This window comes from Canis aureus, chromosome 3, assembly GCF_053574225.1.
Source record: "Canis aureus isolate CA01 chromosome 3, VMU_Caureus_v.1.0, whole genome shotgun sequence".
Classification (NCBI taxonomy): Eukaryota; Metazoa; Chordata; class Mammalia; order Carnivora; family Canidae; genus Canis; species Canis aureus.
The window spans coordinates 75,582,802-75,607,833 of NC_135613.1; the positions used below are offsets into that span (position 1 = coordinate 75,582,802).

The 25,032-nt window shown below is 36.9% G+C and overlaps 1 protein-coding gene and 1 long non-coding RNA gene across 8 annotated transcripts in view; one reads left to right on the forward strand and one right to left on the reverse strand.

Annotated features, from left to right (window-relative positions):
- ARHGEF12 (Rho guanine nucleotide exchange factor 12) overlaps window positions 1–25,032 on the forward strand; it is a 151,198-nt gene that overhangs the window by 20,976 nt on the left and 105,190 nt on the right. The window contains exon 1 of one of the 7 annotated variants that reach the window (XM_077893880.1): window positions 21,742–21,848. The exons of the other annotated variants lie outside the window; for them this stretch is intronic. The gene's annotated coding sequence lies outside the window, so the exon portion shown is untranslated. Of the gene's footprint in view, window positions 1–21,741; window positions 21,849–25,032 lie in introns of those variants that run through there. 7 annotated transcript variants of the gene reach the window in all.
- Window positions 829–19,673, reverse strand: LOC144311411 (uncharacterized). Its single transcript, XR_013376956.1, has 3 exons — window positions 19,295–19,673; window positions 4,383–4,441; window positions 829–1,916 (listed from the first exon to the last, which is right to left on the reverse strand). It is a non-coding gene; the product is annotated as an uncharacterized LOC144311411 (long non-coding RNA).

Sequence of the window (25,032 nt, forward strand, 5' to 3'; positions counted from 1 at the left end):
TCCTCCTCCATCTCAAATGGATGTGTGAAGACTTTTCCACTATTCCTGCCAGACTATACATAGTTCCAATTTTGAAGTTAAGATAGGGAATACTTTCATAAGATTTTTTAATGAATGTTTTCGAGCTGTAATGCTGATAGAAAGCATGAAAATAACAGGATGAGAGATGCTGCAAATGTGCCTGGGGAGAGTATCATTCTTGATGTTGAGATACAGTTTTGGAGTGTCTCAAGGTGGCCGGTTACAGTTAAGGAACTGTTGGAGGAAACATGGTCAAGAAGGGTGGTCATTTAGGAATTCATGAAGTCCTGTAACATCCAGGGTAGCTACACATGATCAAGTCTTGAAAAATGTGGCCAGTATATTTAAAAGAAGAGAGGAGAGAAGCAATCACTGAAATCTCTTGGTCAACCTCAATTTCATGGGCTCACTCCAATTCCTCTGTAGAGCATGACTTTTAACCTGCAGCAAGTTAAATGCGTGTGTGTAGGAGGCCACTTCGTAGTATGTCTGAATACTTCTGCTTCCATTTGAACAGCATCATCCCAACCTGTTGTACTTGTATTGGAATTAGATAGTTGAGTTAAATATATGAAAAATGAGGAAAAATATGAGCATAAAAAAAGAAAGGTATTTCTGTGACAACTGAGTTGTGTGCACTTTGGAAATGCCAGTAGAGACACCATCACTAAAGAAATTGGTGTTCAGGGATCCCTGGGTGGCTCAGCGGTTTAGTGCCTGCCTTCGGCCCAGGATGTGATCCTGGAGTGTCAGGATTGAGTCCCACATCAGGCTCCTTGCATGGAGCCTGCTTCTCCCTCTGCCTGTGTCTCTACCTCTCTCTCTCTGTGTGTCTCATGAATAAATAAATAAAATCTTAAAAAAAGAAAAAGAAATTGCTGTCCATATTAAATGTGAGTGAAAAACAACTATTAGCTACTTGGGAAAAAAGTAGAGTCCAATGAGTATTTTTAGTTTCTTGCTCCACTGTAAGGAAACTGAAACAGGAAATAAATCATAGCTGAGGTATTTTAGTACAGTTTATACAAGAAAGATAATAGGGCACTGCAATCAACACATCCTTATTTAAGGAAGAGGCCTTGGTCCTACATTTAAAAATTGGTAAATGTACACTTATGTATTTTACATTGAAATGAAACATCAGGTATATATGAGTGTTTATTTACTTTTTTAACACTTTTTTGCTTTAACTGTTGTTTTCCATTGAATGACCAATCACTAGTATCAGTGAACTGAGTAAGGCTAAAGGCATGTCATGACTTCAGGGGATTTGAAGATACTGAAACATTGAAATGCCTCATTTTCAAGGCTGCTGTGATGACCATGTAACAGATGTGCTAATTGTTAGTGTTCCTACTTCCAAGAATACTTTATTTGCATTTCACTTTTACTTTTTAAAAATTTAATAATGGTTTATATTTTTTGCCTACTAATGCCTTCTACTTGTGGCCAATAATGCTGGCTTTTTATTTATCATCGTGCAGTAAAGCTTCCTTCTGAAATTAAAGCATTGATACTTAAAGGAAAACATTAAGTAACTAATAGTCCAGGAGTTATGTGACTGGCAGATGAGTAAGGTAGTGTTTAAGTGTGGGAGACAGTAGCCTAGAGGCTAAAGGCAAGTTCTTTGACATGTATTCAAGACCACTCATGATTTGGCCTTTGTCTAACTTTTCCAGTGACCTATCTCTCCACTTTCAGTTACCTCAGACGTCATGTTGGTCAACATAGGGACAACCTTGTCTCAAGAATTGAGCCCTTACTGGATCTGGAAGGGAGTTAGTACAGAGGAGATTTGATAGCTCTAAGGACAATGCTTTTGATGGAGAAATCTTGGAGCTAATTTTTCCAACTTTGCTGACTTTGTCTGTCTGACTCACTTTTGTGTTCTATACCTGGAAGACAAAAGGCAATAAATATTTGAATAGATAAATGAATAAACAGATAAACCCAAAGTAAGAGTTACATTGCTGTACAACATAAGGCATAATCTTGAGTACCAAGCAAAAAATTCAAGAAAGATCTCTGGGGCCATGCCTTGCTGTGTGAAGAACTTTCTCTTTTTTTCTTTTCCCCCCTTTTTTTTCTTTCTTAGATTTTATTTATTTATTCATGAGAGAGACACAGGCAGAGACACAGGCAGAGACACCGGCAGAGGGAGAAGCAGGCTCCTTGCAGAGAGCCTGATGCCCAGGTCGGGGGATCGTGCCCTGAGCCAAAGGCAGATGGTCAACCACTGAGATACCCATGCATCCCTTTTCTTTTCTATTCTTTTTTTTTTCTTTTTTTTTTTTTCTTTTCTATTCTTAATTGTAATTAAGCAAATATGTCATGCCAGGAAGGATTGTGGTAAAGCAGTGTTTTTATCCTCTACATTTGAGTATGTAAATTGGCTTTAAACTTCATAGAAAACAATTTGACAGTATAGCTCAAAAGCCTAAGAAATATTTAAACGTTTTGAGCCAGTGATGCCAATATGGTATATATCTCAAGACATAAAAGGAAATAAAGATTTAGTTGTCAATTTTTATGCAGAGATGTCAACCCCACCATTATTTGTAGTAGGGGCAAAGAGCAATCAATTTAAGTCTGGTACTCTGAAGAGGTAGACCTAGAAATTATAAGGGCAAGGAGCAGTTAGGACACCAGTGTTACCATATGATATTTGATAGAATATTATATATTCAGCAACTGTAGTCATTTTCAGGTAAACTATAATGGAAAAGTGTCCAAGGTATGTGAAAAGTAGGAGATAAAACTTCAAATATAATGCCAATTATGTTTTAAAAAACAAATATAGTGCTTAAAATTTAATATATAGACTTTCTAGGTCATGCTAATTTTTAAAATGTTTCTGTTTCTGGGTTGTGAGATTATGGGTGATTTTTGTTTTTATATTTATCTGAATTTTTTTAGGCTTTCAATGATTAATATATTACTGCTTTTGTAATTAGAAATGTTTTTAAGTGAAAACTCTAGTTTTTATTTATATTTTTGATTTTTATTTTAGTGAATAACTAAGGTAGTAATCTGAAAGATGATCTTTTTCTTTTTTAAGAAGTTTTTTTTTTTTTTTTTTTTTTTAAGTGAACTGTAGGCCCAGTGTGGGTCTTGAATTCGTGATCCCAAGACCAAGAATCACATGGTCTACCAACTGAGCCAGGCGCCCTGAGAGGGAAGTAAATCTTGAGATAGGAATGCAATTGAGAGGCTGTAGTGGGAGACAGAAGTTCCTGCAGTGGGGCAGTGGTGAGAGGGTTGCAGAGGGCTGTAGTGACCATAAGATAGAGGGATAAAGGAAAATGAGGGCTGTAGGAAGCCCCTGTCTCTGGATGTTTAATGTAAATGTAAAGAATTTGAGGTGAAAGTTTGGCTCTTAAAAATGTATTCTTATTTGCAGAACATAAAAATTTCATGTAGTCATTAACAACTTCAGGTTCTTTTTCTTTATACTTCCTTAAATCCCATATGTTGCTGAAGATCCTGTTTCTAACTTGTTAGGGTTAAGAAGAGATATGTGATATGACTATGAAGATAATATGTTTCTGACACGTGTCACCCCGTGGATTGCCTAGTCAGTGGACCTGGTTGTCTTGATAGGTATTAGCCAACTTGCTCGCCAACTTACGTGCAAGCACTCCTGAAGCTATAATCTTAGTGATAAAGGGCATTTCCCAAGTAAGGAAGGATAGATAATGTTTAGGTCAAATTGGAGAAATTACATGTACCTCTGGTAGCACTTCCAACAACAACAACAAAAGAGGCAGGAAAAAAAAAATAACCTGCTAACTATTCCTCCATTGCAAGACTCTGGAAAAAAGGGTCAATTAAAAATAGAAAAGAGTATCTTCCTTGATGACTCCAAATTAATTTAAATTTATATATATCTGGGGGCACCTGGGTGGCTTAGTCACTTGGACATCCAGCTCTTGGTTTTGGCTCAGGTCATGATCTCAGAGTTGTGGGATCAAACTCTACTTCAGGCTCCACACTCAGCCTGGAGTCAGCTTGAGATTCTCTCCCTCTCCCCTTCACCCCACTTGTGCTCTCCTGCTAGAACTCTTTGTCTCTCTCTCAAATAAATAAATAAGTAAGTAAATAAATAAATAAAATCCTTAAATCTAAATGTATCTGCTTTGGAGGAGTACATTCGATTTCTTTTTAAAATCTTTTCATGATGCTCTGGACAATGAGATAATACAATGAGTGGCCTGTTCTTGTCTGTCACCTATGAGGTTCCTTATTTTCCCAAAGAAGTATTGGCTGGTCTCTTCCCTTTTCTGTCTGTGAGCAACAGGTAAATTAGTGTGACCACAGTCTGACCCCTAAATCCTGGCTCCAGTTACCTAATCTAAACTCACCTGTATTCCTTTCCTGGAATCCACGTGATAATGTATGTTCCATGGGTGGATAGCAGTAACTAGAAAAGAAAAAATTGTAGCTGGATACTACTATGCTATGGCCAAGGAGAGTTGGTAGTTTTATTTATTTATTTTTTAAATATTTTATTTATTTACTCCTAACAGAGAGAGGAACGGAGAGACAGGCAGAGGGAGAAGCAGGCTCCATGCAGGGAGCCTGACATGGGATTTGATCCCGGGTCTCCAGGATCACACCCCTGGCTGTAAGCGCCGCTAAACCACTGGGCCACTGGAACTGCCCAGGTTGGTAGTTTTAAGAAGCTTCATTGCTGTCCAATAGCCTTACTGCATCTGATTCTTTTGGAGATTGCATAAGTAGAGATCAAGACCCCTTGGGAAGGAAAGAGTATATGAGTGACTATAATTCTGCAATTCACATCTTAGAACTGTTGTGATATGTAAATATTTTTTAGACTTACACTTTTGGGGAAAAAATATGTCAAAGGGAGTTTTCCAAGGTTATAAAACAGCACAAAAAGATTGGTTTATTTCTGTTGCTTACATGCTTTTAATCATTTAAAAAAAAGTGTTGATATGTTTTTTCATGATAAACTAAGACCCACAGGTTGCATTGTGGAATAGATAAGGAAACTTAGATGGAATGTAGAATTTAAGATAGTATCTTTTACTTGAGAAAGATTTTGATGAAAGGAAATCAACATTTGTTTATTACCTGGTACATCGTAAGTACTGGGCCATACACTTATCTCATTTAATCCTCACAACATTCCTGTAAAGCAAGTTCTTAGTTTATCTTTTTCTAAAGACTTTATTTATTTATTCATGAAAGACACAGAGAGAGATCGAGGCAGAGACATATGCAGAGGGAGAAGCAGGCTCCATGCAGGGAGCCCGACCTGGGACTCAATCCTGGGATCCCAGGATCATGCCCTGGGCCGAAGGCAGGCGCTAATAACTGCTGAGCCACCCAGGCATCCCTACAAGTTCTTAGTTTAATCACTTGTGAGGAAACTGAGGTTCAGTGAAGTTCAGTAAACTTCTCAGGGTCACACAAAGCATTGAATAGCTGTGCCAGATATTGACCGCAGCCTGACCAATACCAAAACCCCTGTTTTTTCCTATGTATGTTTCCCTTTTAGAAAAGTTTTAGAATAAATATTGTCTGGCCTCCAGCATTTATAATACAGAAGTGTTATTCTTTAGCTGCTGAAAAAGTAGAATTGGTTTTGTCCTTGGTTTCTAGCTGTCTCCATGATCGCAGTGTGATCTTATGTAGTGACTAATGACTACAGAAGTGTACACAGAAATCTCTTGTTTTTAATTGAAAACTTACAATAAATTTCATAGATAAGAGTCAGCTATTTCAGGACTGGTGCTTGCTGATAAGTCTTAGAGAGTTTTAAGTCAATGAACTGGTGGCATAAGCCCTTCTAAATATTACATTTATCATTTTATAGAGATTAATTGGAGTGATGAAGTTTTAACAACTAGGATTTTGGAGGAACATAAGAATATTTTCTTGGGATCCCTGGGTGGCGCAGCGGTTTGGCGCCTGCCTTTGGCCCAGGGCGCGATCCTGGAGACCTGGGATCGAGTCCCATGTCGGGCTCCCGGTGCATGGAGCCTGCTTCTCCCTCTGCCTGTGTCTCTGCCTCTCTCTCTCTCTGTGTGACTATCATAAATAAAAAAAAATTTAAAAAAATATATTTTCTTTCAGTGAGTTCTAAATTTTTTTTTTCAGTGAGTTCTAAATTAAAAAAAAAAGGGAAAAATATGCTTTCTCAGTGTTATTAAATAGAAGCCCCAATTACTTATAACATCTAATTTTATTTTCTTCTCATTTTACTTTGTTGTGAAATATTTCAAGCATAAGCCAAAAAAAAAGAAAATAATATAATGAATATTTGTGCATCTACTACCTGGCATCATCATTCTTGGGGGAAGGGGAAGAACTAAAATTACAGATAAAGTGCCACTCCTGTGTATTTTTCCCTAATCCTATTCTCTTCCTCGGCAGAAGTAAACACTATTGTAGATTGGGTGTTTGTTGCCTTCATGCATGTTTATATGCTTTTTCTACACAGTTATTGCATCTTCACACATTATAGAGCTTTGAGGGGCATATTTTTTAACTTTATAAAAATTGAATTCGTGTTGAATGTATCCTGCAACTAGTTTTTTTTTTTTTTTTTTTTTAAAGGTTTTATTTATTTATTCATGAGAGACACAGAGAAAGAGAGAGGCAGAGACACAGGCAGAGGGAGAAGCAGGTTCCTTGCAGGGAGCCCGACGTGGAACTCGATCCCAGGTCTCCAGGATCACACCCAGGCTGCAGGTGGCGCTAAACCGCAGCACCACCAGAGTTGCCCTAACTAGTGTTTTTAATTAATAAAATATGATTATGGTATGAGGTAGAGATCGTTTTATTTTTCCTTCTAGATAACCAGTTGTCTTGCTTCTTCTGTATAGTCTTTTCCCCATTGATTTGCTGTGCTAAATTTGTAATTATATCATGGTTCCATATGTTGTGAGTTTCTTAGCTTTTTGTTCTGTTCCCTTGGTTTGACTGGGTTTGTTTTGTTTTTGCTGTTTTGTTTTTAGTTTCAGAGGTAGAATTTCGTGATTCATCAGTTGCGTGTATAACACCCAGTGCTCATTCCATCAAGTGCCTTCCTTAATGCCCATCACCCAGTTATCTTCCCCACCTCCCCTCCATCAACCCTCAGTTCACTAGTTTGACTATTTCTATACCAAACCAAAGTGTCCAAATTACTTAAGCCTATAAGTAGAGTAAGTCTCCTTACCTGGTTCTTTTTCAAAATTTTCATTGCTATTCTTGGCCTTTTCTTTTCCCATGTAAATTTTGAGATCAACCTGTCAGGTTTCATAAAAAGCCCTACTAGATTTTTTTATTGTAATTGCATTGACTATCTAGCTAAATTTAGGGAAATTGAACATCTTTATGATATCATCTTCCTATACATGAACGTGGTATTTCTTTAGAAACTTCAGGTCTTCTTTTATGTTCTTCAGTAATAATTTGTAATTTCATTCATAGAGGCCTCAGAACATTTTTTGTTAAGTTTAATTCCTAGATCCTTTATGATTTTCACTATTGTTATGAAGGTCAGTTGGTCTCCCTCTTTTCTTTCCTTCCCCACTCTTTTTCTTCTTTCCTCCTTTCTTTCTCCCTTCCTTTTTTTCTTTTCCCCTGGTACCTCTCCATTCCCATCTCATTTCTCTTGTTGTTCTCTCATCATCTAATATTTTAATTTTATGTTGTCTTTGCTGAAAGCCCTATTTAAGGTGGTGTGGTATAGAAGAAAGCCTATGAGAGTCAGAATTGCCAGAAATGAATCCTGGCTTTGTCCCTCAAAGATATGTTAACCATATCTTTATTTTTTTTTTAATTTTTTTTATTTATTTATGATAGTCATACAGAGAGAGAGAGAGAGAGAGAGAGAGAGAGGCGGAGACACAGGCACAGGGAGAAGCAGGCTCCATGCACAGGGAGCCCGACGTGGGATTCGATCCCGGGTCTCCAGGATCGCGCCCTGGGCCAAAGGCAGGCGCCAAACCGCTGCGCCACCCAGGGATCCCCTAACCATATCTTTTTTTGTGTGTTATTTGAGCCTACCTCTCCTAATCTATATAGGGAGTCATACTTTTATAGTGTCTCTCGAATGGGTTCAAATGAGATTAGATCATTTTTCCCAATTAAAATTCCACGAGAAAAAGAGTAATGTCTAGTGGAGGGGGAGTGCATTTTCTAAAATCAGACTATAGATATCTATTAAAATCAGTACTATTAAATTCTGGAATCGAGCCCCGAGTCGGGCTTTTTTGCTCAGCGGGGAGCCTGCTTCTTCCTCTCCTGCTCTGCCTGCTTGTGCTTTCCCTATCTATCTCTCTATCTCTGTGTCAAATAAATAAAGTCTTAAAAAAAAAAAAAAAGAGTCGAGCATTTAATAACTGAGCTATCTAGGTGCCCCTAAAAATTAGGGATGCCTGGGTGGCTCAGCGGTTGAACATTTATTTGCCTTTGGCTCAGGGTGTGATCTTGGAGTCCCGGATCAAGTCCCACATAGGGCTTCCTGCATGGAGCCTCTGCAGGAGGCTATGTGTGTCTCTGCCTATGTGTGTCTCATGAGTAAATAAAATCTTTAAAAAAATAAAAATTATTTTTAATGCTTATGTTCTTTTTTTTTTTTTTTTTTTTTTTTTCCTTTTTTTTTTTTAATTTTTATTTATTTATGATAGTCACAGAGAGAGAGAGAGAGAGGCAGAGACATAGGCAGAAGGAGAAGCAGGCTCCATGCACCGGGAGCCCGACGTGGGATTCGATCCCGGGTCTCCAGGATCGCGCCCTGGGCCAAAGGCAGGCGCCAAACCGCTGCGCCACCCAGGGATCCCTAATGCTTATGTTCTATATCACATCCCAAAAAGATGAGAAGTGGTTTATAATAAAGAATACACACACACACACACACACACACAAGTCCCTATTAAAGACATTAAAATAAATATAGAAGATCAAGTTAAAAAAAAAGATAAAGTTTTTACAGTGATGGAAATGAAAATATGACTATTATAAAGGTTGATAAAACCATTGTGAGTAAGCCTCTCTGCTTTCAGGATGCTGTGGGTTAAAAACTTTAAAAAAAAATTGGAGACATTTAACTATAGAGAACAAACAGGATTGCTGGAGGGGAGGTGTATGGGGGAATGGACTAATTGGGTGATGGGCGCATTAAGGGGAGCATTTGGTATAATGAACGTTGGGTGTTATATGCAACTCATGAAACACTAAATTCTACCCCCCAAATAATAATACACTATATGTTAACTAACTTGAATTTAAGTAAAACAAAACAAAACAAAAATTAAATCAGGATGCTTTGGGAAAAAAGATAAATATGATTCAGCTGTTGGGGAGTGTGTTTCCTCCTGTCATTTGTCATTAGCTTCATAAAAAATATTATTCACATAGATTTCAAGACAAAAATGGGTTTAGTGTCTCCTGCAACAGTTTTATAACAAGTTATGAGCAACTTTTTAAATGTCTTTTCTAGTGACCACTAGTAAAAACTTGAAGGGATGAGAGTATAGCTCACCAAAACTATCTTTTTCATGGGCTAAGCTACTGCTACTTGGATATTTTATAATCTATAAGGCACAGACTTAGGTTATAATCTAGAAAAGTGGTACTTTAATCAGTTTTATATTACCTTCATACTTTTGAATATTGGAATTTTTTAAGCTACTGCTACTTGGATATTTTATAATCTATAAGGCACAGACTTAGGTTATAATCTAGAAAAGTGGTACTTTAATCAGTTTTATATTACCTTCATACTTTTGAATATTGGAATTTTTTAAAAAGATTTTATTTATTCATGAGAGACACAGAGAGAGAGAGAGAGAGAGGCAGAGACACTAGCAGAGGGAGAAGCAGGCTCCATGCAGGGAGCCCGTTGTGGGACTCAATCCCAGGACCCTGGGATCACATCCTGAGCCAAAGGCAGATGCTCAACTGCTGAGCCACCCAGGCATCCCTCGAATATTGGAATTTTTGATGGCACCCTGAAAGCCACTAAAGCTTTTTTAAAGAGAACACTAGATAAGTGATAGTAACTACAAAGTAACCACTACTACAGTAAAAAAAAAAATGCCTTGTAAATTACAAAAGATTTTAAATTACTTCATTATTCAAGGGTCGCCATTAGCACTACTACCTGGGTTTCAGTAGAACTATTTACTGCTCTGATCTGCTGATAATGTTTTCTTTTGTATTCAGGAAGTAAAGTTCTCATATATCCTAATAGAGATACCATCTTTAACATGGACTTGATACTGTTTAATGCCTCTCAATGATACTTATTTGTGCTTCAGTACACTGTCATATACCAGCTCAATGCACAGTTCTTTTTGGCAGACCTTTGCCCCAATGTGTTACTAACCAGTTTGCTTTGCAGAGTTCAGTCTGCTCTCAAATATAGCTTGAATTTCCTAGGCAAGTGAGCAGTAGAGTATAGGAATCCTTTCTTGGTTTACTCCTTGCATTTGAAAGATTTATTTATGGGAAACTGAAGTTTGTTTCTTAGAGATAAGAGAGATGCTCAATTTTTGTAAGGTTTTCCCCCACAAAATTTTCCCTCTTTTGATAGAGACAGAATTTACAATCAGATATTTGTTAGCTTAAATACTTAAAATTAGACTCTGACTTAGCTTTTGTCTCTTTATCTGTAATGTCTACTATAATATCTACTTCAAGGGATTTTGAAATATATATATATATATATATATATATTTTTTTTTTTTTTTTTTAAGATTTTATTTACTCATGAGAGACACACACAGAGGCAGAGAGGCAGAGACATAGGCAGAGGGAGAAGCAGGATCCATGCAGGGACCCCAATGTGGGACTCCATCCCGGGTCTCCAGGATCATGCCCTGGACTAAAGGCGGTGCTAAACCGCTGAGCCCCCCGGGCTGCCCACAATATACTTTTTAAATTATTGTACGTGGTTGATAATTTTTTGTTTAAGGGGGATCTAGCTGAGATACCTATCTCTAGAATTAAAAACAAATGCAGACACAAATAGAAAAGCTCTTCAGGATGAAACCAGTCTCAAACATTTTTTTCTTTAGAAGTATAAAGTACATTTTTATGTGATTTTATAATGTAAAATTTTAGACATACATTTAAGTTAGAAAAGAGTAATGAACCTTTATATACCTGTTAGCAGCTTCAGTACTAAAATTATAGTTTTGTTTTTTTTAAGATTTATTTATTTATATGAGAGGTGAGGGAGGGGCAGAAGGCAAGGGGGACAGAAACCCAAGTGGACTCCACAGGTGAGCACCCGATGTGGGCTGGATCCCACGACCCTGAGATCATGACCTGAGCCGAAACCAATAGTTAGAGGCCCAACTGACTGTACCACCCAGGTGCCCCTAAAACTAGTTTAATCTTTTCAACCATAGAAGAAGGTATAAAGTGACAGGTTCCCTCTCTTCACCCAGATGTAGCTATCAGATGTAGCAACCATTAAGTTGCTTTACACAAATGAAATTACTCTATATGTACTGTTTTGTAACAATGTTTTCATTTAGCAGTATACTTTTTTTTTTTAAGATTTTATTTATTTATTCATGAGACACACACACACAGAGAGGGGCAGAGACACAGGCAGAGGGAGAAGGCAGGCTCTATCATACGGGACTCAATCCCAGGACTCCAGGATCACTCCCTGGGCCAAAGGCAGGTGCTAAACCGGTGAGCCACTCAGGGATCCCCAGCAGTATACTTTTTTTTTTTTAAAAAAGATTTTATTTATTTATTGATACACAGAGAGGCAGAGACACAGGCAGAGGGAGAAGCAGGCTCCATGCAGGGAATCCGACGTGGGACTCGATCCCGGGTATCCAGGATCACACCCTGGGCTGCAGGCGGCGCTAAACCGCTGTGCCACCGGAGCCACACCCCAGCAGTATACTTTTTATACATGTTTTATTTCTCTGTGAGTGCCTGTGCTTTGTGGCTGTACTGTATTTTATTATATAGCTATATAATTAATTTAGTAGAATAATGATGGGTGGTAAGGTGTTAGGTGATTTTTTTCCCTGTTTTTTTTCCATATTATTTTCAATGAACAACTATTTTTTTTATAATGATGGAAATTAATTTGAGAACAAAATTAAAATATGAAAAATGGATTTTTATGGTTATCCATAGTCAAATTTTTCCCTTTCTTGTGCTTCCTTTAAATTTGACGTGGTGACTGTCATTAACCACCTTCTCCCACATCCCTCCCGTGTCCTTCTCCTGTGATCATTTCAGAGTGGCACCTTTATTCAGTGTAGGAGAGATGCTTTGACTTTCAGATATGCTTTTTCTCATAAAAATGAATTGCATAGTGAGAACTTTTAAAAAAATGTCCATAACAGTTCTGTAATTTTGACATTGCTGGCATATATTTTCCTTGGTCGAGAAGAAACATTCACTCCTTTCGATTTAATCACCAGTTAAGAGTAGGGAGGTACTTCTGGAGATAAAGTTGAGATTGTTGTGTACAGCTGAATATATACACGAATGTTAGGATACTTGATAAAGACAGCTTTATTGAACTACTGAGCATTTCTCGCTGATTTTTCTGTTCAGCTCCAGAGGTTCACAAAGGTAAGAATACAACTTGGGGCCCCTTTGGTGGCCCCCCAGTTCTTGATTTCTGCTCAGGTCATGATCTCAGGGTTGTGAGGTTCAGCTCTGCATCGGGCGCCATGAGCTCAGCACAGAGTCTGCTTTCTGCCTCTCTCCTTCTCCTCACTCTCTGTCTCAAATAAATAATTAAAATCTTAAAAAAAAAAGAAAAGAATGCAACATATATGACATGGCAGAAATTACCTTTCAAAATGCAAAATTAACCTTGTGAATTTTGGTATAACAGTCAGTTCTCGTGTAGTTGCAAATTTAGGAAAAAAAGTATTGTTTATAACATATTTCTCTTGGGATAGTGAAGATTCATTGTGATGGTTTTAGCAAAGAATATGCTTTTGTGAATAACCAAATACATTGAATCATACCAATTAGTGATTCAAATCACTAATATAACTCTATTAAGTTAAATCTACCATACAAAACACAGATATTGCAGAGACTGAAATTTCAGACATTTTTGGATATCAGTCCTCAGTTAAGGGCAAGTTAATTGCTTTTACCAAACCACATCTTTTTCAAATTTGTAAAAGAAATGAATGAGATTTGTATTTCACTTTAGTTTCCCAGTGAAGCTTTAAGAATGAGAAGGTAAATGTCTTCTTGGTCTGAGAGAGAGGACTTCCTTTAAACTCAAATGAGCATGTTCAAAATGACCCTCTCTGTTTCTCCTCCTCCCCATTCTTAGCCACTGTATTTCTCAGATTTTAAGCAAAATTAGTCTTCTCATCATGGAAACTGTGAACATTCATTAACAACTGGGTTTCACTTTGAAATTTATACAGCAAACACCAAAGAAGGAATTGTTGTTATAATCCATGGGAGTCTTGAGATTGACGTCAAAACACCAGTACAGCTGTATAAGCAGTGGCAAGAGTATTTTTAACATCCCTGTTAGATCATCTTTTGACCTTTCTTTTTATGCTTTCTCTTGTTCCACTAAATAGTTAAAGAGAGAAAAAGAGACAGAGAGAGAAAAGAAAAACTATATAACATAGTTTTCTACCCAGGCTGTACGGATGTTCTTTAAATTACACCTGTACAGTCCTTTTCTTGATTCTCTTCCCCTAGTATCTTTCCTTCTCTTTTCCTATAGTGTTCTAAACTTTGCTGCTGCAGTGGACTTTTTTGAATTGGTAGTGGACGGAGGGCGACTGTTTTTGTAACAGTTTATTTTTCAGAATGGGGTTAGATTTAAAGAAAAATTAAAAAGCTAGTATAGAGAGGAACAGGTACTTCATACTTGCACTCAGAGTCCTCTGTTATTAATATATTACCTTAGAATGATACTTCTGTTAAAATTAATGACTGAGTTTTAATACATCAATATTTATTAAGTCCAGAGTTTATTCTGATTTCCTTAGTTTTTACCTATTGTCCTTCTTCTGTTCCAGGATCCCATGCAGAATACCACATCTCATTTAGCTGTCATGTCTCCCTGGGCTCCTCTCAGCTGTGACAGTTTCTTAGACTTGTTTTTGATGATCTTGACAGTTTTTGAGGAGTACTGGTCAGGTATTTTATAATAGTCTCTACATTGAAATTTGTCTGTTTTCCTCATGATGAGACTGGAGTTATGAGTTGTTGGAAGGAAGATCACAGAGGAATAGTGCCATTTTCATCACATCATATCAAGGTAGTACTGTCGATATAGTTTATGACTATTGATGACCTTGATCTACCTGGCCAAAGTGGTGTTCATCAGGTTCCTTTGCTGTGTGTGGAGTGTTGTAATGTCCTGATAAGAATATCCTAGTTAAGTGAATTGCTTTGGTAATTGCTTGGGCTTTAGATATTGAAGTAAGCCAGCATATTGATATAGTGCTCATCAAAATGTTAAATATTTTTTTAAATAACATGTTCAGAGCTAAGAATTAAAATTTTACAATGCTCAGCATTTCAAGCTTTATTTTTGAAATAAAAGTTTATTTTTCTGTGGAATTCTGAAGATTTTATGTTTAAAGCAACAACTTAGGTTTTATAATTTAGGTAGGGAGTTAGAGAAATTAGTCAACTTATCAGCTATTTATGGACTTAAAGATGCCAGGGTGGCTCAATCAGTTAAACATCCTACTCTTGGTTTTTGGCTCAAGTTATGATCTCAGGGTCCTGAGATCAAGCCCCACAGCAGGCTCCCTGTGGAGTTGGCTTGTCTCTCTCCTTCCCCCTCTGTCCCTCCCCACCACTGGAGGTTGCCCACACACTCTTGTGTACTCAGTCTTTTTAATTTTGGTTTTTTAGTGGGTGTGAATGGCCATCTTATTGTATTTTTTATATGCATTTCCCTTAATCATACTGAGGACTTTTCATGTGCTTTTTGCCATTTGTTTTCTTTTGTGAAGTGTCTGTTCAAATCTTTTAAAAAATTAGCTTTTCTTCTTACTACTGAGATGTAAGTTAGGAATCCTTTATCGGGTATGTGTTTTGAAAATATTTCTCCTAGTTTGTGCCATGTCTTTTTATTTCCTTAACAATGTCTTTAAAAGAATAAAAGTTTTAAATTTTGACTAAGTTCAAATTGTCAACATCTGTAAAACAAAACAAAACAAATCACACACACAAAAAAAACAATAAAGTTTTTACTTTTTGGGTCCTACCTGAAAAATTTTGACCTAACTCTTAAGTCAAGGTTGCAAGAATTTAGTCCTAATTTTTTCTAGAAGTTCTGTAGTTTTTCTCTTATTGTTAGTCCCATGATATATATCAAGTTAACATTTGTATATGGTATGAGGTAAGGATTAAGGTCTATTTGTGTGTGTTTGTTTTGGCATATGCTCCAGGGTGTTTTTTTTTTTTTTTTTTAGATTTTTTAAAATTTATTTTTTCATGAGAGACACAGAGAGGCAGAGACACAGGCAGAGGGAGAAGCAGGATCCACGCAGGGAGCCCGACGTGGGACTTGATCCTGGGTCTCTAGGATCACGCCCTGGGCCAAAGGCGGTGCTAAGCCGCTGAACCACCCGGGCTGCCCTCCAGGGATATTTGTAGAAAAGACTATTCCTGTTAAATTACATTGCCACTTTTGTTTAAAAAAAAAAAAAAAAAAAAATCAATCCTCTACACATGGTTCTATTTATGCTCTCTATATTGTGTTCTTCTGATAAATATACCTATCTTTATGTCATGAGTATCGTAGCTTTATCTTAAATCTTAGAAACAAGATAGTATAAGCCTTCCAATTTTGTTGTTTTCTGAAAAAAGTGTCTTGGCTTTTTTAGAGTCTTTGTATTGAATGGATCTGAATTTGAGAATCTACATGTCAGTTTGTATTTTTTTTTAAATGCTGTGATTTTTGAGGATGATTGTGTCAAATATAGGTTTGGGAGGTTAGGGAGAATCAGTATCTTAACAGTGTGAGTCTTCTAATTCATGAACATAATCTCACTGTATGTATTGAAGTCTTATTTCTCTCAAAAAATTCTGTAGTTTTCGATGTATAGGTCTTGCACGTCTAATTCAGCTCTGTATTTTTCATATGTTTTGATGAAATGGTAATTAAAAGTTGTTAATTTTTGCTAGTATATAGAAATATTGCTTTTTGTATATTATCTTATGTATTATTATCTTGCTAAACATTCTCTTTTTTTAAAATATAGATTTCTGGGCACCTGGGTGGCTCAGTGGTTAAGCGTCTGCCTTGGCTCAGGGCGTGATCCTGGGGTCCGGGATCGAGTCCCACATCGGGCTCCCTGCAAGGAGCCTGCTTCTCCCTCTGCCTGTGTCTCTACCTGTCTCTCTGCCTGTCTCTCTGTGTGTCCATGAATAAATAAAATCTTAAAAAAATAGATATATATATATATTTCTTTGGATCTTTTACAAAGATGATCATGTCATCTGTGGTTAAAGACAATTATATTTTTTTCTTTTCCGTCTCTAAGCCTTTTATATATTTACTTTGTTGTCTTATCTCTGGCTAACATGTTAAATAGAAATTGTGAACAAAGACACCTAGACATCCTGCCTTATTCTCAATCGTAGAGGGAAGGTATTTAATTTGTTATCATTAAATGTGATGTTATCTGTGCCTTTTATCAGTTTTGGGAAGTTATCTTCTTAGTTTGTGAGATATTTTATTATTAACAGGTATTGAATTTTGTAAAATGCTTTTTCAGCATCTATTGAAATGACCATATGGTGGTGGTTTTTTTGACTGGTGGTATGGTGAATTACATTGAATTTTTAATGTTGACCCAACCTTGCATTCCTGGGATAAATCCCATTTGGTCATTATGTATTATTCTTTCTATGTATTGATAGATTTGGTTCACTAGTATTTTTTTTTTTTTTAAGATTTTATTTATTTATTCATAGAGAGAGAGAGAGAGAGGCAGAGACACAGGGAGAGGGAGAAGCAGGCTCCATGCAGGGAGCCCGATGTGGGACTTGATCCCGGGTCTCCAGGATCACACCCCAGGCTGCAGGCGGCGCCAAACCGCTGTGCTACCAGGGCTGCCCGGTTCACTAGTATTTTGATGAAGATTTTTACATCTGTATTCATGAGGGATATTGGTTTTCGTTTTCGTTTTCTTTTCTTTTTTTTTTTTTAAGATTTTATTTATTCATGTGAGAGAGAGAGAGAGAGGCAGAGACACAGGCAGAGGGAGAAGCAGGCTCCATGCAGGGAGCCCAACATGGGACTTGATCCCAGGTCTCCAGGATCATGCCCTGGGCCTAAGGCAGCACTAAACTGCTGAGCCACCCAGGCTGCCCCGGTTTTTGTTTTCTTATAATGTCATTGCCTTGTTTTGATATTGAGTGTAATGTTGGCCTCAGACAATGAATTGGGAAGTGTCATGTGTTTTCAGAAAGAGTAAGTAGGATGTTATTATCTCTTCCTTTAAATGTTTGTGACAATCATCATGAAGTCATCTGAGCCTGGAGTTTTCCTTGTGGGAATGTTTTTAACCAAAAATCTAAGTCACTACCTAAGAGCACCTACTATTCTGACTTTCTAGCATCATATACTAGTTACTCTATAACTTCTTTATTTTGAACTTTTTTTAAAATTTTTTATTTATTTATGATAGCCACACAGAGAGAGAGATAGTGAGAGAGAGAGAGAGAGAGGCAGAGACATAGGCAGAGGGAGAAGCAGGCTCCATGCACCGGGAGCCCGACGTGGGATTCGATCCCGGGTCTCCAGGATCGCACCCTGGGCCAAAGGCAGGCGCCAAAACCGCTGCGCCACCCAGGGATCCCCTAACTTCTTTATTTTGGAATAATTTTAGATTTACAGAAAAGATGTAAAGATAGTGTTGGAACTCCATATACCTTACACCTAGTTATCTTCATTGTTAACATCTTGCATTACTATGGTTCATCTGTCAAACTAAGAAACTGACATTGGTATTAACTAAACTAGAGACTTTATTTGTATCTCTTCAGTTTTTGCATTAATGATCTCTGTTTGTTCCAGGGTCCAATTCAGAATTCCACATTGCTTCCTGTTTGTGAAAGTTTCTTAGGCTCGCCTTGTTTTTTATGACTGTAACAGATTTGAGGAGTACTGACCAGTGATTTTTTAGAATTTCCCATAGTCTGGTTTTGCTGCTGTTTATTATTATTAGGGTTATGTATTTTTTGGAAGAATACGACAGAGATGAAGTCCTCTTTCATTTTGTGTCAGGGGTATATTATGTCTATATGATCATCCATATGACATCATTGGTGATATTAACTTTGATGACTTGGCTAAGATAGTGTATGCCAGGTTTCTCCCATCTAAAGTGACTCTTTCTCTCTCCCATACTTTTCTTTTTTCTTTTTTTAAAGATTTTATTTATTCATGAAAGACACAGAGAGAGAAAGAGGGGGGCGGGGCAAAGACACAGGCAGAGGGAAAAGCAGGCTCCATGCAGGGAGCCCGACGTGGGACTCGATCCCGGGTCTCCAGGATCATGCCCTGGGCTGAAGGCAGGTGGTAAACCGCTGAGCCACCCAGCCCCCCCCCCCCCCCTTCTTTAGAAGCAATATCCAATCCACACTTAGGGGAGCGAGGAGGTATCTACATATATGATTTAGAATTCTTCTGTAAGGAAGATTTTTGTGTCTTCCTGTTTAGTTATTTATTTAATTACTTATATCAGTGTGGACTAGTGTTTATTTTATATTTTGAATTCTACTGCAATACTATGTTTTTATTTTGTTGCTCATATTGTTCCAGCTTTGACCATTGGAAAAGCTTTTAGGTTGGCACTTGCTGCTATCTTTTTCGTTTTTTGAGTACTTCCTTATTTTCTGTTACTCTGAGATGCTCATTTTGCTCTAGTTGTAGCCATTTTCCCAAGGAGCTATGATTCCTTTTATAGGAGAATGGTATTTAGAATCCAAACTGTGGGTACTGGGTATGCTCATGGCTGTTGGGGTGCCATTGCTTTTAAGCCCTCTCAAGCAATACAGCTAGGTAATATATGTATATATAGATGATATATGTATATATACCCAGGTATACACACATATCCATAATTGTTTTTATATCCATTTGTAAATATATTATGCAAGAGTTCTTACTGGTATATCTGATTTTAATCCAGTACCATTGGGCTCACTCTAGTCTTCCTTTCTTGTTTTTGTGTGAATTTCACAATGAGAAACCTGGTTCCAACCATATATTATCCATTTACTTATTTGTTCAGCTCCAGTATACATGAGAAGCTATTTCAGAACTGTTAACCTGTGTGCCCATGAGAAACAAACCTTCCGATTAGAGTCCAGGGTTTATTTTTGTTGTTAGCCTTACAATTTCTAGTCAGAACATCACTTTCCAAAGTTAATTAGGTCAGCTCATTTTCTCCCCACCCTTTCAGTGCAGTTATGTCATAATTTTTCATGCAGTTAGATTCATTTATCACAGTTCTACATTCCATCGTGGAGTCTTCCAACATTTTGGTTGATGGATTTTTGTTGTTATTTGGCCAGCATTCATAGAAACTCACTCTTCAGAATGTGTAGTTCTGTGGTTTCTAACTTAAGAGTAGAATCATGTATCCACACCTCTATTATTGCACGGAGAAGATCTGTACTCTAAATGTGTCCCTCTACATCCCCTTAGTAGCAAGTACTCTCCTCTCTGCTAATCGTAACTAGTAATAGCAGTCCCTAGTAACTGCTAATCTGTTTGTCTAATTTGTTTTTAATTTTGCATTTTCCTGGGTGTCCTGTGAATATAATGTTATGAAAATCTTTGGATTTTGCATCTGACTCCTTTGACATAGTAAAATGCATTTAAGATTTATCCATATTGAAAAAAAAAGATTTATCCATATTGTGTGAAATGATATTTCATTCTTTTTATTTTTTTAAAGAATCATTATGTTTATTACCATCTTTATTTCTCTATCCTTTTTTTTTTTTTTTTTTTTTTTTAAGATTTATCTATTCATGAGAGACACAGAGAGAGAGACAGAGACACAGGCAGAGGGGAAGCAGGCTCCATGCAGGGAGCCCAATGGGGGACTCGATCCCGGGACTCCAGGATCATGCCCTGGGCTGAAGGCAGGCGCAAAACCGCTGAGCCACCCAGGCATCCCTATTTCATTCTTTTTAAATGTTGAATAATATTCCATGTATCAGTGAATCATAGTTTATCCATTCCCCCACTGAAGGACATTCTGGTTACTTCCAGTGTTTATTAGCACTGATAAGTTAGTAAACCTGCTATAAACATCACAAATATTTTTCTTTGGACATAAATTGTCACATCATTTGGGCAAAATACCTTAGCATGCAATTTCTGGGTCACATGGTTGTATGGTAACTTGTATCACTGATTCTCTTATTAAATACTTAGAAATCATAAATTCAATGAATTTGTACTTAGTCCAGGGAAAGCATTAAAATCATTAGTCTCTAGTTAATAAACCTAAAGATCTACCCATCTATCTAACCCTTTGGTTCTTCTTCTTTTTTTTGTTTATTTTTTACAAACCGCATTCACCAAGGTGTGGTTCCATGGAACTAATTCTTCATAGATCACTGACTGTGACTGAGGTTCTGTGAAGTTGTTTAGAAATTCACAGAACCCTAGGCTATAATTTAAGCGAGTGCAATGATTACTGGGTTTTCACTTAAAATTAGATATATTCAGATGTTTTAGGGAATATGTTTTATCAAACAAAGAATATGTTTGTTATTCATTAGTAATCTACTGATCCCATAAATTACGTGTGTGCAAATTGTCAAATTGGGTTGGAGCTTCAGGAAAGGAAAATAGAGGCTAACGAGTCTTCTTAGGGTGACAGTGCCTTTGTTAGAGAGCAGTATTTGAGGCAAATTACTGTTTTAGCAAAATTACATGGCTTGCAGGGATTAAATTGAATGAGTATGTGTCTCTGTCCCTCCCTCATTGTACTGTAAGTGGCAGGGATGCAAGTTAACAGAGTGCCAGACATCATAATGCCTGGGGCATAGTTAGAGACCAGGGAAGATTTAACAATAATCAAACACAGACAAAGTAGCATGAAGAAATTTCAATCCTCCCAGCCTTGCTTATAAACTTAATTAGGCTTATTGGGGCAGAAAGTATTTTTCCTCCTTTCATTTTTTTATCTGTTTCTCCTCCATCCCCACCTCCTGTCCCAGATTATCATTGAAGGGGTCAAACTAGCAACAAAAGGATATATATATATATATATTTTTGTAAATCTTAATTTATTTGGTTGATTTTCTTTTGGGGAAAGGGGCAGGAGCAGTAACAACATTTTAAGATATTTGAGGAACTCCATTTTTCATAGAGACACTATTATGTTTTTCTAAAAATCATACTTTATTCACGAAATTCTAAAGAAAACTAATTTTTGTGTCTCTACAATTAGACCCTTTACACGTATATTTAATTTTGTGGGAGCTGCTTGGCCTCCTCCCTTAAAAAAACTTGTCAGCTAAATCTTTGCTTTCTTTATCATTTAAGTATTTTTGTGGTGTAACCTGGAGTCGTGTTCATGGATGCTGTTCTGTGCCTTTTTCCTTTGGCAGCACAGTGTTGGGCTTCGGATGATGATGGTAGACGACTGGGGGTGGGAGAAGAGGTGGGGTTTCTTCATATCATCCCTCTTGTGGGCAGTAAAATCATCCAGCAAATGCCTTTCCAAGGATGTCGAGTGTATATATAAAGGAGAAGCCTAAGGTTGCTAAGGGAGTGGTGTTTTGGTGAGGATTTCATTCTTTTGCTCCATGGAAACAAGCCTTTTTGAGCTCTTACTTGTCTGCTGATTTGTCTGGTGATCCAGGTAATCTATAGCAGTCTTTGTTTTCTCGGTGGTGTATGAAATGTAGCAAAATGGTAGAAAAATAGCTTCAGTGAAAGGGATGTACCTATCACAGAGGAGCAAGATAGAAAAGGAAGAGGATATCTTTACATTATTCATTATTCTTAAAATAGCTTTTAAGATTTTTTCATGTTTTAAAAAACCTGATTTGACTTAAAGGAAGAAAATTTCTAGTTTTGATAATCTGTGCTTTAATTGCTTAGCTTGAGAACAAAGGTTTTAACAACCAGCATTGCAAGGATATTTGTATTCAAAAGGATAGGAAGCAGCATCCTTTTTTTACCTTTTTTAGAACTGAATTGACATAACTTCTCTTGAATCTTAGCTAGGGACTTTGATTTATTATTCTGTAAATTGTGATTTAATTATCTGAAGCTTCAGGATGGTGGTTTTCCTTTGATACCCAAGGGACCTCGGATGGGGTATGGGAGGACAGGGATTAATCCTACGGTGGGGGGAAGGGAATGTTTTTATAGGGTAATCTTCATGATTGTTTTTTCATTTGAAACTAAAATGAAACATACAGTCATTTGAAAAAGGTGATATCCATGGTGCCAAATATTCTTAGCAATTTGAATTATTTTATCCTTTGTTTGGTTTGTGGTATTTTTGCCTTTGTCAGCTAAAATGTTGGTTATAAATATGAAGAAGCTGCCGGATTGCTATGTGATGGCATTGGAATTGCCTTCTGCTTTTTTTTTTTTTTTTCCTGCATTCATATCTGTGAATACAAGAGAAGAGGCATGAATGTGAAAAGAAGTGGTATAAAATGCTGCAGGCTTTTTTGTTTCATCCTGAATGTGTTTTTCATGGTGGAAGTTATTTTCTTGTAGACAGAAAGATCCAGGACCATAGTTTACGACACCAAAAAGTGTTTAGCACTACAGATGCCTCTATTTAGAAAAGACAGCCTGAAATTATTTTCAAGCATAACGCTGAAGCTTTCATTTAATTTGATCATCTCCATCATGGTGATATGAGTGATCCTACTGTTTGCCACATTTTGACAGCTGGTTGACTTAGAATATTAACAAATTAACAATTACTTATTGAATGTTTATATTACGGTCTGTGCTTTAGATACATATAGGATTTATAGTGAAGGGTGTAAAAACACTCATGCCTATGATGTACTATTTTTGGTGCTAGGGTATGAGTACTGGTTATATACTCCTGTACTAACATGTTGGTATTTTACATAAGCTGCTGCTACATTTAATCCTCATAACAACCCAGTTACAAAATTACGACTGTCCCTTTTTTTAGATGAGGAAATTTATATTTTGAGAGGTTAAGTAATACAAACAAAACCATGAAGCCCAGGCCAGTCAAATCCCACAACTCTTTCCACTGTTTCCATATAAGCAGATTAAAACATTTTATCACAATTATTTGACATCAGAAAGAGTGATGGCAATGGAGATAACAGGACATAGGGATCCTAATCTCTGCCAAGCCCTGGGTGATTCTGTAAATTATTTAACATCATCTGTCAAGTGTAAGACTGGAATAAGTTACCTTAAACTTCCACTCTAACATTATATGATTGTATTCAGTGTAAGAGATTTTTCATGTGTGCCTTATGGAAACAAGTCTCATTAATGTGTTATAATTTGTACCACATTCTAACAGTATAAATTTATTTATTAAGATCATTATTGCCTGTTGTCTCCCTCTTCCCTTTACTCCAAATATATTGCAAGGACCTAGATTAGTGCTTGGCTACGGAGTATGTAGTAATAAATTAATTTATTGAATAAAGGAATGAATGAATGAATACTAGACCTGTGTAGTACATTGATAAAATATATAAATGACTTTGTACTTTTTAATACCAGCACATTCTGTTGGGGCTAAAATTATTTTATTATTACAATGATCTTTTGAAGAATTAAATAGTGTGAGGATCTTGAAAGATCCTACAAAATAATTTTTGTAGAGAACCTACAAAATAATCAAATTTAGGCAAGTAAACTTAAGTTTGCTGAAATTTCTTTTTTTTTTAAAGGAAGAGTTTCTTTCTTTTTTTTTTTTTTTTTTTTACAGATTATTTATTTATTTATTCATGACAGACAGAGAGAGAGGGAGAGAGAGAGAGCGGCAGAGACACAGGCAGAGGGAGAAGCAGGCTCCATGCAGGGAGCCCGATGTGGGACTGGATCCCGGGTCTCCAGGATCACACCCTGGGCTGAAGGCGGCGCTAAACCGCTGAGCCACCAGGGCTGCCCAAGTTTGCTGAAATTTCTTGATGCAAAATTATTGTTAGTATAGAACTTGATGACCATAGGCTTACTTGATATTATATTTTAAAATAACTTTAAAGTACTAAAAAGCATTATTGGATGATTCCACATAAGCAAACACAGCAAAGTTCCTTTTTGGTTTATCCTTTAATTTATACTCTCAAATGCTATTAGTTTACAATGGGTAGAAAATATTTAGACCATTGAGTCTTTTACTTAAGATATTTCTTGGAGGCCGCCTGGGTGGCTCAGTCAGTTAAATGTCTGCCTTCAGCTCAGGTCATGATCCCAGGGGCCCAGAATGGAGCCCTGCATCAGGCTCCCTGCTAGCAGGAATCTGCTTCTCTCTCTCCCCCCTTCCCTCTCTCCTGGTTGTGCCTGTGCTCATGCACACCTGTGTGTGCGTGCGCTCTCTCTCTCTCTCTCACACTCTTGCAAAAATACATTTTAAAAAGTCAAAACCTTTAAAAAAAAAAGATATTTCTTGAAGTATGATAATGTTTACTGGTAGTTATGGTTCATTTGAACATTAATTAGGCTTTTGAGATTTTAACAGTTTATTTTTATAATAGTATAATGAACTGTATATGCTTAAAGTACACAGTTTGATAGGTTTTGAGTTTTGCATACCACAGGGAAACTTTCTGCTACAATTAAGACAGTAAACATATTCCTCACCTAAAAAGTTTCTTTGTGCCTTTTACAATTCTTTTTGAATCCTTCCCACCCATCCCCAGCTACCACTGTTACTGTCATTATGGATTAGTTTGCATTTTTTTGAGCTTTTGTATCATTGGAATCTTATGGTATATGTTCTTTTTTGTTTGACTTTTAAAATTCTGCATAATTACTTTGAGATTTGTCCATGTTGTGTATATCAGTAGTTCATACCTTTTTATTGC